We start from the raw sequence: 523 nt of genomic DNA on the forward strand, positions 1-523 counted from the left end.
AGTCCATGGAGGGGGCAAAGTTTAAGCATATCCTTAAAACGTCCCCATGAATCATGAAGAGATTCCCCCTCTTTTTGAGTAAATTGAAAAAGCCTTGCCCTTAGTTGGCCAATTTTTGATGGGGGAAGGAAACGGATGAGAAATTCACGCTTCAATTGGTCCCATGAGGCGATGGAACCAACTCTTAGGGAATGGAACCAATTGAGAGCTTTATCTTTTAGAGAAAAAGGGAAGAGATGTAGTCTCAAGGTTTCTTGGTTTTTCTTATATGTTACGGTGAGCCGCCAAAAAGTTGAGATATGGAGATTGGGATCCTCATCGGGGGATCCCGAAAAATAATTTTGCTGCACCATCTTAAGTTGGGCAGGCTTAATTTCAAAATCTTCATCTTCAACCGTTGGATACACAATAATAGCATATGGCTCTTCCATTGAAGGAGTCACGTATTCTTTAAGAGCACGTCTTTCAGCCATGTTGGTATTATTTTTATGCTTTCCAAGAAGTTAATGATGAAGGAAAAATA

The 523-nt window shown here is 40.2% G+C and overlaps 1 non-coding gene across 1 annotated transcript; it reads left to right on the forward strand.

Moving 5' to 3' along the window:
* Window positions 1–107, forward strand: LOC146923925 (small nucleolar RNA R71). The gene has a single exon (XR_015013043.1). It is a non-coding gene; the product is annotated as a small nucleolar RNA R71 (small nucleolar RNA).
* Window positions 108–523: the final 416 nt, after the last annotated feature.

This window comes from Medicago sativa, chromosome 5, assembly GCF_051527215.1.
Source record: "Medicago sativa cultivar Bolivia chromosome 5, Bolivia_mono, whole genome shotgun sequence".
In the NCBI taxonomy this organism is placed as follows: domain Eukaryota; kingdom Viridiplantae; phylum Streptophyta; class Magnoliopsida; order Fabales; family Fabaceae; genus Medicago; species Medicago sativa.